This window comes from Rattus norvegicus, chromosome 1, assembly GCF_021556685.1.
Source record: "Rattus norvegicus strain SHRSP/BbbUtx chromosome 1, alternate assembly SHRSP_T2T, whole genome shotgun sequence".
In the NCBI taxonomy this organism is placed as follows: domain Eukaryota; kingdom Metazoa; phylum Chordata; class Mammalia; order Rodentia; family Muridae; genus Rattus; species Rattus norvegicus.
The window spans coordinates 3,465,718-3,478,095 of record NC_141534.1 but is presented as its reverse complement, the minus strand read 5'-3'; positions in this window follow the sequence as shown (position 1 = coordinate 3,478,095).

Here is a 12,378-nt window from a genome sequence, read left to right as displayed (position 1 = left end):
AGAGCCACTCCCGATAAGTAGTGGGCACCTCATCTGGTTCACCTCAGCTGTTACCACCAGGGGCCGTAGTCAAGCCGCTCCTATAATAGAATTTAGAATTTCCAATTGTTAGTAACTACTCCAGAAAGTTTACCCACTGTGCTTGTCTAACAATAGATTGGGGGAGGATAACTCCAGACACTGCAGACACAATGTCTGCAGCAGTAATGGTTGCTACAATAGCAGCGAAAGTGTCAAGGTCTTTTCCAGGACAGTTCAGGATCAGTCATTTTTCTCTGGAACAACCAGCAGACAATGGAACCATTTCTGAGATCTGTACAACCAAGGCAGAGTTCCCCAGTCCACAGCAGCTTTATGCAGGTAGCATTCTTGTGAAGCTACAGTCTGTAAAATGACCAGTTAAGGCAGCAAGAATCACCAGGGTAATGAGTGAGGCAGCAACGGCTGGAGTCCAGTCTTCTCCAGAAAGCAGCAGTGCACAGAGGGTCAGAGAGCGGGCCACAGTGGGACGGGACACACGTAGCGGTAACACTGACTGCAGCAACGGCAAAATCTCTGTGATGACAAAGGATGAAGGGGAATCTTTCATCTTCCTCTCAGGGCAGAGGACCTGAACCACGAGAGCTGAATCTTCATGCAACCAGGATCAGCAAGTCTCACCCGCCACTCAGGCAGCTGGCACACTCTTGTAGCATCCTGTAGAAAAAACACAAACATCCCCTCTTCCCCATATAAAATATCTGGACAGGATCATGTCAATATGTGGATCTTTCTATTTCACCTAGGCAGAAGTATGCCTAGTTGTAGGGTGCCATAAACTTTGGCATCCAAATTTTAGAATTGAAATAAAAGGAGCATTATTTAGCATACAGGGATAACGCCCCCTTTTTATTTATTAAGATATAGTAAAGATATTATTTATTAATGTAAGTCCTCAAGGATTAAATTGAGGACACTGAGCACTTGTATTTATAAATTGACTTGTATACCAAATTATTGTCTCCAGCATTATTGTTTTGGATATATAAAGAATGAGATTTTTTGACTAATTGTTCCTATGTAGGGCCTACAATCTGTCTGGTATCATTGTCCTCCCTTGTTAAGGAGCCCAGGCAATCCAGTTTGAGTTCTTAAATGGTCTATTAAGGAACAGTATTTAGTGCTCTTAACCACTAAGCCATTTCTCTAGCACCTCACAAACTTTATTTACCTAAACATAAGCATTAATTAGAAATGTCAAATCTTGTAAATATTGTCCAGATTCAGTCGTACTAGAAATCCCTGAGCTGGCAGGGTGAGGCTGGGAGTTGAAAGTAAGCAAATGGAGTCTTCCTCTTTTCGTGAGGGTGTGTTATCAACTCCATTATCATTTTCAAAGAGCTGGGTCTATGGTTTTGTTTAGTTGTCTGAGCCTGAAAGGACAGTGAGTTGTCAGACAATTTATACTGAAATCACTGATTTTAAGTAGAAAACCTGTCTCTAATAAAGCATTAAGTAATTGAAATCAATTGTAAACCACAAGCCACACATTGGCTATCAGTATGTGAATTGAAAGCTTGATTTAAAAACAGTGGCTAAAGCACGTAATTTAATAATCTGTGCTGAAACAGCAGAAACTCAAGAGAATAAACAAGTGATCCAATCATACATGTAGCCTTTTCATTAGATGAACCACCTATAAATGCAGTAAGCGCATTTCCTATGGGTTGTGTGCACAAATATGCAGGAAGTACAAAAGCATGTAAAGAGTAAAATTATCAATTTTGTCTGAAAAAATTGTATATGTAATAGGCCAAATATCGGTATTTTGTAATAACCAATTAACTGTTGTTTGGAATAAGATATGTTTTACCAGGTTTCTTTTTAAAATACTTCCATGACTCTAGTCTACAATTCTGTATTAACACAACTGAAGCTTTATCTCCAATGAGGATAACAAAGGCTTAAGTCCTCTGGTAAGGTGAGGTACTTAGCCAATTAACATATCCTTAGAAGCTTAAAATTAGCTTCAAATATTCTTTTTTGGAGTAGTGTAACAGCTACTCCCCAAATATTAAAGCTCATTTAAGAGCAAAGGTTCGTAGTAAAAATTTCCATATACACTGAAAGGTTTAAGTTCTAACCTTTTCCATTGAAGAAGCAACAAAATTACATAATATAAGGCTGTTAGCCATTTCTAATGATATCACTTCATGGGCTCTCCAAAACTATAAGCAAGCTCACAGAATGAAAACTCAAAATCAATCCTCTAAATCTATCTTGAAATGGCAGCTGGAGTAAACAAACTGGCTGTAATGTTCTCACAAGTTCTAAAACCTCATCAATCTTTCGTGAATCCTGTAACAATCTCTACCTGTTTGATTTTTTCTTGATTACAAATAAGTTTGAGTTAGTCAATGTAACACTGGAAATCCTTAATCACAATCTTTAAGTTCTCTTTGTAACCCCAGAGCACAGCCACAACTTTGGAAAGTCACCTGAGTCCTGAGTAGTGACTAGGCAGCTGTTCTTGGGGCAGGGGAATTAGCAATTAAAATACAGATAGCTTCAGGGCAAACCACAACTAGGAAAGCAAAACTCGACCTCCAACAAACTAGTACAAAGTTTGACTGCCAATTCCTATATATGAACGCACGATGGCGTAGTCTCTAGTACCTCAACAAAGAGACATTGTCCTAAATTCTTTTAGAAGCCTGATTTCTAGGATAAGAATTCCATAAAAATATTACCTCAATTTAGACCTGTTTCCCTAGGTTGGCACATGTCACATGTTATCTAGAATGACTTCATCCAAAATACCAGCTTTATGTCAACTTTCTGTTACCAATATTATACCCTTTTAACCATATCCAATAACTAAAAAGCCAACAATCTATGACCAAGGCAAGTAGAGCATATTTACACATTTAAAACTAATCAGAAACAAATTGAAGTGGCTACACATATCTTTAATATTTAGACCAAACATCATTTTTACCTTTTTAGCTATGATTTTAAGAGAAGCACCTTGTCACCTGTTGACTCAAATAATAAGTCAGGGATTTCTCTAAGAGAAACAGCTCTCAACTCTTGTACCAAAGAAGCTGAGAAGCTGCTGGCGCCTTTAAGATCAGCTCGTGTAGACGCTTAGCCTCTGGGCAGCTTCTCCAGCTAACCTAGACTCCTGGCTGCAAGTGTAGGGCTCTAAAGGCCTGATTGAAACTGTTTTTTATTCATTTGTTCCCTTTTTGAAACGAGTTAAAACCAAATCAAGGTGTAAACGACCGGCAGATAGTTTTTACCATTTTTTCTTTTGAACATGAAACATAAAACATTTAAACAATGAGAAACAAAAACCACAGACATACACTGACAGACATGAGGACATCCTGGTGCACCAGGGACAAACAATAGACAAAGAGGGAAAAAACCAGATGGTGTTCACGGTGACTATCCACTCGAGTGGAGTCGATATGGACAATGGATTGTCTCAATTCCTGGACTAGTCCATCAACGTGTTGAAACCCAATTCCTGTAAGATACTGAGATATATTATCTGAGCAGCACGACTGACATTCGCCAATGGTATGGAAGTGAAACAGTCCTGAATATTTTTACTCACAACCCAATTACATTAACTCCATCAAGCTGTGCATTGGCATTGAGATGTCCTTTTGTTTGATTCTCCTGAATAAATTTTCAGGCGGTATGCCTCTATCAAGCCTAATCAGTATGACTCTGCAAAGCTGTCGCGTCGGCGCACGGACGCCGCAGCGTCCCGCGGGCCGGCGCGGGAGCTTAATCACACCTTTTACAAGCACAAAGACAAAATTTTTCTCCCAAAATACTGTGTTCCTTTTATCTCCTCCCTTTTTCTCACCCGGGGCGTTCTTTCCCCAACCTTTTGCCTCTGGCGGTGGTAAGACCACAGAGGGGCCTGGTGCTTGAGATTGATCAGGATCATTTTCTTGTTGCAACCTTTCACTACACTCTGTTTCTGACGGGCCGCCTTGCCCTTCCCCCAATACTCTCCGCTTTGCTGTTACAGCTGGGCAGTTCCCACTCGACCTCTGACATTGTTTGGCGGTAACTAGAAGCTCAAAGGCTAATAGAAAAAACCCGAGGGCGGTCAAAACAACAATCGAGGCTCCCGCTGCATCCGGCAGAGGAGTGAGGCAGAACAGATCAAGGCTAAACATAGTCTCTCAGAGTCTTACCCACGTTCCGCAGCTTCTGGATCCCTTCTGTGAAATGGAGGCCCTCCTTGGCGCCTGGCGATGGTGTGGCTTTTGCCCGGGTTTCGGCACCAAATGTCCCACGCGCGACCTCGCCAACAAGAAAACACACGTGGACATAGGAATCCTAGCTGTGACCAAACTTTATTAATATCTTAAGGAGAAGCCCCCGCGCGCCCGCATGGCACGGCTATATACACCCTAGCGCGGCGCATCCACACCTGATTGGTCGCTTACCCATGATCTCATAAGGCACGCCCCGGAGTGGGCAAAGACCTGGCACGAAGGCACTCTTGCACATGCGCACACAGTTAACTTCCTGAAAGGAAGTCGGCTGGCGCGGCGAAGGCCAGCGCCATCTTGTCTAGCTCGGCCTTCCACGTGGGGCGCAGTGGAAGTCAGCGCCATCTAGTGGTGGCGAATGTTATTGTGGCCCTCTACACAGGATCAAGATAACAGTTGAGTCTGAGTCAGGTAAAGACCTTTCCAAAATCATAGAATTTTCTTGCCTCACCCTCATAGGGAGGAAGTCAGGCTTCTGGGCCTCTTTTATATGTTTTATTCTGTTTGTTGGTTTGTTGGCGGCCTATTCAGGTTGGCCTCCAATTCGCTATCTTCCTTAGCCTGCCAAGGACTGGGATTATGAGTTCCCACTGCCAACCCCATTCACTCAGCCCTTGTGACCTAATTACCTTGCAAAGGTCTCACAGTAGCCCTGGTGATCAGATTTCAAAACCTGACTTACAATAGAGACACAAACATTAATCCATAATGTATAGAAATTTAAAACCAAAAATATTTTTAAAAAGTTTTAGCAAAAGTGTCTGCTATGCAGAACAAACATCCATTTGAAAAGTTACTTCCCATGGGGTGAGGGCTCAGAAGCATACAAGTTACCAACCAGAGATCCCATAGGAACCAGCAAATAGAGAATAAGGCCCCATCCCATGGCAACTAGAAAGCACAGCCACCCTCTTGCCAAGGAACAAGCACCATCTTTACTGTCGCTAACACATCTTCTGTAAAACTTCACTTGCATTAACAGTATCTAATAGTACTTAAACCACTCCCTCGCTATGTCTACATGAGTTATATCTAGTTTCTGGAACTGTCCACACGAATACTTCAGCGAATACCCAGATCCCTGCTCTCCTGGAGCCTCGGGCTTTCACTCACATAGCATCACTTTTAAATCTGGAAGGGGCCTCATCACCCAACTGGGTGTAAAATCATCATCATCATCATCATCATCATCATCATCATCATCATCTGACTTCCCTTTCCTAGCCCCAGCTCCCAGAATGACTATTTATTATTGAACGCCTAGGCCATAAGATCTTGCTCATTCCCTGACTAGCTCGGAGCTTATTTAACCCATTCAAACTATTCTGTGTCTACCACTTGGAGAGTTACCTCTCCTCAGTCTTTGCCCTCTTCTTTCAAGTCTTCCCCACCCTCTCAGCATCTTGCTCCAATTTCCACCCCTCCATCTCTCTCAGCTTCTCTTATTCTCTCCCATTTCCCAGAGTCCTCTCTGACCCTGCCAGTGCCCCACCTATTACTTTCTGCCTCAGCTCATTGGCCAGTGGCTTTTTTATTGACAGGTGGTACTCTCTACAGATTCTCTACAACTGTGCTTACAATCCTACACAGCCAGTCTTGCTTATCACCAGGGGAGGGATATGAGAGATTCTCTAGGCAAGGCATAAGGCATTCTCAAAGTTAGGATTCTCTTCACAAAACTCTTCCTCACCTTTGGTTGTTCTGTTTCCAAAGTCCTTCCAAAACACAAAAATTTGTCAATTTTTCTATAGCTAAATTACCACAGGCTAAGCTCCCTAAACAACAGCATGGTGCCTGTCAGCAAGTCCCCAACCATGACAGGATAGTTCTGCTCACTAGAGTTAAACTTTCCCTTAGACCTGCCATTGCAGGTGTATTCAGAGTTACAATATCTCAGGGATACAGGGATGTGAAACTAAACACATAGTCACCTCTTAGACCTCTTGGCCCAGGACTAATTTGTGAGATTCCTTATCTCTGTATTGACAACTTTGAAAATGGCATCTTAACGCAGCTGAGGTGGTACACACCTTTAATCCCCTCACTGGAGTGTGTGTGCTTTTAATGGGGAAAAACAACAACAAAAACAAAATACAACAGAAACCTCTTTTGCATTTTCAGGCTTCTATCTTCGTGCTATAGAGACCCTCATGTTCATAGCTAAATGCTCAAGAATTTCGTCTTAGTCACCTTGTCTCTACTGCTGAATACTGCTGCTACTGTTACTACTGTAGTTGAGGTAGGCTAACAGGGGCATAAACAGGTTAAAGTCAGGGGTGCCTCAGTAACCTGAGGGCTGGAAACTTTGCCCCAGATCCTACATCAGCTGCCTCTTCCCCTGTAGTCTGCCAGATCGTGCTTGCCTCCTTCCTCCTGCTTAAGTTGGATGGAGTCCTGCAGCTGACATCACTTCTCGTTTCTCTCTTGCACTCTGTCTGCGTGCCCTCTAACAAGGAAGGGGGAGGATACAACACCTCAAAAACACGATCACCTTCACATTAAGCTCAGCGATGGGGAGGAAATGAAGCCTTGTGCTCTTCCTCCAGACTCTGAGTCCTTGCTTCCCACACATACACCCGATGCTGTCTGCAGACAGTGGCTTGATATGTGGCCTGAGCCCTGAACTGCTGACTAAACAGAACGGAAGTCAAGCAGGGAAAAATTCAAATAACAGACAGCATAATTACAAGGGAGCGTTTTATGTTGAAAACATTGCTTGGCCGGAAAAATTGAAAGAGAAAAGCTTAAGCAAGCTCTTCTCAGTCTGACCTCCAAAAACATAGTCTTACAAAGTCGATATTGCAATGGTCCAAAAATGGAGGGTTTCCATACTGATTTGCCCCAAAAGACAGCATCAGCTGACTCTAGGAGAAGATTCCTGGAGAGAGGACTCATAGTTCTCCATTGTACATTCTGGAGAATGAAGTGATCTGTGTCCACACTCTACCTGTCAGGGCCAAGCCAGAAGCCACAATGTGCACATCTAAACAGAGCTGTTCCCTAGGCTGCACAAGAATGAGGTCCTTCCTCTCCAACTTTGCTACTATACTAAGGCACAAGAATTTGAGTTAGACCATCCTTGCTCAGCTTCACAAAGCTGTAACGAGAAAAATGTGTGGTAACCAGAGCAGTCTAGATTCAGCCTGCCCCCCCCCAATTGATTTTCCAGCCAGCAAAAGAGACAGCAGGGAAACCAGGATAGCTTAGTAGACGTGTTTCACACCAGTGGTTCCAGGTCTGGAACTTCAAGCTGCCCGAAATCTGTAACTGCTTTCTGCACAGTCATCTGGAGAGAGAAGGCAATATGCCTGGTATAAAGAATTTCCCTGAGTGTAAACCGACGTCCTATGAAAGGATGCTGTTTTTCAAGGCCTTAATAGACCCTCATCCACTAGGGACACACCACCCAAAAGCAGAGAATCTAAGTGGAAGAGGCATCTCTAGTGAACTCCCGTGTACCAGCCTGAGTCCAGATCGGGGAATGGCAGACCAGATGGTAGTGGCACTCACTCGAGGCGGGGTCGGGGGTAGGGGCAGGGGCAGAAGCAGAGGCAGGCAGGCATATCTCTGAGTTCGAGGAGAGACTGCTCTACAGAGTGAGTGAGTTCTAGGAGCCAAGGCTACAGAGAGAGATCCTGTCTCAAAACAACAAAAGAGTTAGGGAACTGGAACTGGAGAGATGGCTCAGTGGTTTAGAGCACTTCCTGTTCTTGCAGAGGACCTGGGTTCAGTTCCCAGCATCCACATGGTGGCTCGCAATCTGCAGTTCCAGGGGATCCAACCCCCTGTTCTGAGTGGCATGTGAACACAGATATGTCAGCACAAAGGAGGGTCAGGACACAAGGAACCATGTTAACTGGAATCTCTGGTTTATCTGAAGCTGACTCTAAACTTGAGATGCCAAATCTTTTAAGTTCGGACTCCATTTTAGAGAACCTGACCTACGTTTGAACTCAGGTAAACTAGCAAGCTGGTACCTAGCATTAGTTTCCAAGTTGCCCCAACCCCGCCCCAACAAAACCTGAGCTTAGCTCTAGTCTCTAGGCTAAAACCCAACAAGACCAGAGTTTCCAGATTACACCCTCAACAAGATCAGTGTCTCCAGGTTATTTCAACAAACCTGTACCCCGGGTTACAGGCCCACCCCTTGCCTACCGACCAGCAATGCAGAGGGGAGCAGAAATTGGGTTTATGATAGACTCCAAGCACCAGCCAATTATGTTAAAGGCCACTGTAGCTTTCCAATTAGATGCTTGTACACATAGTCCCTGCTTGCTGCTTACTATAAAGTCTACCCCAGATAGATGTTCAGGGCTTCCCCATCACTAAAACTGTCCTGCATGACAGCTGTGTGTTAGGGTAGTCCGAGCTAGCTAGAATAAAGACCCTGCTATGAGTTGCATCCGATCAGCTCCTGTCTGTTTGGGGGAATCACTATCATTTCCCTGGTACAACAAACTCGCTTCTGCCAGGGATAGCAGCACACTCCACTTATGGTTTTATCCATTACAACAGGGTGAGAAACTAGTGGGAGAAAATTCAGCAAGAATCCTTGGGAGTGGACATGGCAGTTAAGGCTCAAGATGGCCCTGGCATTGGTGTTTTTGTTTTGGGGTTTTCTGTTTGTTTGTTTATTTGTTTGGTTGGTTCAGAGCTGTTGGTGGTGGTGATGTTGGCTTTTTTCATACAGTATATCCTAATCACAGTTTCCCCTCCGCCCAGGACCTCTCCACCTCTATTCCCATCCAACTTCACATCTTCTTTTTCTGTCTCTTTAAAAAAACAAACAGGCAAATCAATAATAACAACAATAACAGTGATGGTGACTGAATTTTTTGAAGTACAAGAAACACACAAAAATAATACCCATAAAAACACAAAATCAGAAGCCATTATATACTAGCAAAAGACTAATGATTTTTTTAAATGGATAAGCAAAGCAATGTGAGAACATGAAGTACCATGGAATGTTTTGTTTTGTTTTGGCCATTTCTGCATGGAGTCTGCCTGTAACTGTGGTTTACACACCCAGTAAGACTTTATCTTTTACAAGCAGATGTCAATTGGAGATTGCTTCTTGGTTAGGGATAGGAGCTCATGTCCGCTATCTCTCTCACCACTGGGGTCCTGTCTAGCTTGAACCTGTGCAGGCCCTCAGGGTTTCTCAGAGTAGCCCTGGCTGTCCAGGAACTCACTTTATTGACCAGGCTGGCATCGAACTCACAGAGACCCACCTGCCTTTGTCTCTCAAGTAGTGAGATTAAAGGCCTGGGCCACCAATGCCTGGAGCCATGGTGGCTCTTAAGCTCTGTAAATTGCCTTCCTGAACCACTACCTAACAACTCCAGGTCTGCTTGGCAGACAGACTTCAGCCAGTCAGAGCAGGAGTCCACGGTGAGAAAACTCTGCCCATTTGTAAATTGTATCCTTGGTTTGAAATCTGCACTGAGCAAGAGAGGAGATGCCAGCCAATTTTGACTCAGAGCAGTGGTTTCCAATATATTCTTAGCAACAGTACTCTCTTTCCAAATAAACCTTTACCCTGAACATATACAACAGCAGAGATGGGGGCTTGCCAGAGTCACCGTGAGTGAGAGGCCAGAGCCCTTTTTGCCCAGCCTTCTCCTCTTCCTTCACGACCTGCAGGAAGCACTGACTTCACCAATCCTGCTGTAGAGCTTGAGGCTGTTTGCCAACTTCATTCAGGCCTCTATTCTCTAAAGGGGTTGCTTCTTTGGGTGATAGCGATCCCATTCAGTCAAGACATTTGGAAATGGAGAGTGAGCGGGCCGGGAGAACAAGACAGTTGGGGCTGGGATTTGAAGGAGCTGTGAGGGTTTGTAAGGAGGAGTCTTCAGGGAGCACAGCAGACAGGCTTGGAGGACTCCCCTGGTCAAGAAACCTATATCTGTAATTATTTTAACTAAACTTTTAGTTTTTTCTCTTGTGCACTGATGCGCTGCTAATGGTGGCTTAGGGTTTGGTTTTGATACATTCTTGCTAACAAAGAGCTGGGAAGGTAGATGCCTAGTAACAGCTAAGCTCGCTCGCTACTAAGTACTTTGGCAACAGCATCAGAGACTATAACATTTGAGTTACTTTGCTTATATCTAACAATTTATTTTGGGTGGATTCCAGAAAGTTTTTAGGCCAAGATATTTTTAATATCTTGGCCTGAAGAAGGAGAAATAAATAAATAGTATGCAAAAAAAAGAAAAACTGGGTAAACTTCTGTCTCTCCACTGGGAAAGTGGAGTCCTACCCATATTGTGTTTGCGATCTTTATGGGATGAAAAAAGAAACACTCACGTGATATTATTTTAAGAAAAAAATGGAATTTTAAAATTAAACCTGCATAGTCACTTTAGCCACACTTCAGAAAACAGAGCACTCACATCCCGAAATGTTAGAAGAAAATACATCAAATGTTGTCCGTCTCCTTCTCTTGCTGCTTTATATCTTGGGTTTTCTCCCCTAAAACACGAGTCCCCTTTGTTAGGTTCATTTGACGTTGATTTATTCGCTGCATGGCACGGTGTGCGTGGAAGTCAAAGGACCATGCCCTCTACCATTTGAATCCTGAGGATGGAAATCAGGTCTTCGTGCTTGGTGGCTCACCTTTGTGCTTGAAGCCATCTTGCTGTCTGTGGTATTTCTTTCATATTCATATGTGTAGGTTTTTTTCTTTTAAAAAAGAAATGGTGGGCTGGAGAGATGGCTCAGCCGTTAAAGGCTAGCCTCACAACCAAATATATAAAAAAGAAATGGTAGGACTTTTTCATGAGAAGTATAAATGTGTGCTGTGTGTGTGTGTGTGTGTGTGTGTGTGTGTGTGTGTGTGTGTGCCTATAGATACACAGATGGGGAGAGTGTAATTTCCCTTAGGAAAAGAGCAGGAAGTTGACTCCTCTGATACCCAATACATGACTGGAAGTCCTAAAGCATCTTCCCAATGTCAAGGCCGGTGTCAGCACCAGTAACTTTTTTATATTTCCCTGGGGCATCTGCAGTCTTGATTTGTATTTCCCAAGGCAGGAGAACAAACCAGAGAGAGGCTCAACAAGCCACCAGCAGAGAGGCCCCTTTGAGTGACGGCAACAGAGGAGAAAACCTCCAACATCGTGGGACACAGTTCAGCCACAGCTGGGCTTTGCAGAGACATCCACTGCCAGACACAGCAGCCACAAGTCACATGGGACTATTGATGTATATAATTAATTAAAATGAAAATTAAAGTTCAGTGCCTCGGTCACACTACTCACATGTCGATGTGTGTCTCCCAGGGAACAGGGTGGAGCAGAAACTTCTGTTATGTCAATGAAGAGCTTAAGCAGCATATTCGCTATGCAAAGATAGCTCAGTACTTCCAAATTATGAGGCTGTGTGCAGCAGCACATGCCTAGGATCCAAGCCCTAGGGATGCATAGGCAGGGCCTGCAGGTTCAAAGCAATATGGTTGCCGTAGTAAGTCCCAGGCTAGGAAGGAAAGAGAGGAAGGAAGGAAAGAAACAAAGAAAGAAACTCACTCTGAAGGGTGAAAGAATGTAATTGTTTTAATTTGCTTTGTGTTGCAATGATATGCGCCATGACACAAAGGCAAGTTGAGTAACATAGTTTGACCTGGCTGGGGCCACCGGAAGTGGCACTATTAGGAGGTGTGGCCTTGTTGGAGGAAGTACGTCACTGTGTAGGTGGGCTTTGAGGTCTCCTAGTGCTCAAGCTGTGCCCAGCCCAGAAAGAGCCTCCTCCTATCTGTTGCTGATGACAGTCTCCTCTGGCTGCCTTTTGGAGCAAGATGTAAAACACCTCCAGCACCATGTCTGCCTGGAAATGCCATGCTTCCCACCATGATGATCGTGGACTGAACCTCTGAAACTGTAAGCCAGCCCCAATTAAATGTTTTCCTCTATAAGAGTTGCCTTGGTCAATGTATCTCTTCAAAGCACTGAAACTCTAACACGAGTAAGAAACAAGTTTATTTCCTCTTTCCGGTCCTTGATCAAGAGAAGCCAGGTCAGGAGCTGAAGCAGAGAGCCTGGAAGATGCTGTTTACTGACTCAGCCTGCATTCTTACACCGTCTAGGACCGCCTGCCCAGAGGT